Here is a 616-nt window from a genome sequence, read left to right as displayed (position 1 = left end):
GAGAGAGAGAGAGAGAGAGAGAGAGAGAGGGGGGGAGGGGAAGAGAGAGAGAGAGAGGGGGGGAGAGGGGGAGAGGGAGGAGAGAGGGAGAGAGAGAGGAGGGAGGGAGGGAGAGAGACAGAGAGAGAGAGAGAGAGAGGGGGGGAGAGGGGAGAGGGAGAGAGAGAGGAGGGAGGGAGGGAGAGAGAGAGAGAGAGAGAGAGAGAGACAGAGAGAGAGAGAGAGAGAGGGGGGGAGGGGAAGAGAGAGAGAGAGAGGGGGGGGAGAGGGGGAGAGAGAGAGGAGGGAGGGAGAGAGAGAGAGAGAGACAGAGAGAGAGAGAGAGAGAGAGAGACAGAGAGAGAGAGAGAGAGAGAGAGACAGAGAGAGAGAGATGAGAGAGAGAGAGAGAGAGACAGAGAGAGAGACAGAGAGAGAGAGAGAGAGACAGAGAGAGAGAGAGAGAGAGACAGAGAAAGAAGGGGAGAGAGAGAGAGAGAGAGAGAGAGAGAGAGACAGAGAAAGAAGGGGAGAGAGAGAGAGAGAGAGAGAGAGAGAGTTTGAAATTGAGTTAGTGTTTCTAGTTTTTAGGGCCCTCCTATTTACATGTTTGTTTTTAGTTCAATGTCTGTTTTAA

The sequence above is a fragment of the Protomyctophum parallelum genome, assembly GCF_964188405.1.
Source record: "Protomyctophum parallelum genome assembly, chromosome: 6".
NCBI classification, from domain to species: Eukaryota; Metazoa; Chordata; class Actinopteri; order Myctophiformes; family Myctophidae; genus Protomyctophum; species Protomyctophum parallelum.
The sequence above is the reverse complement of the archived record's forward strand: the minus strand, read 5'-3'. Positions refer to the sequence as shown.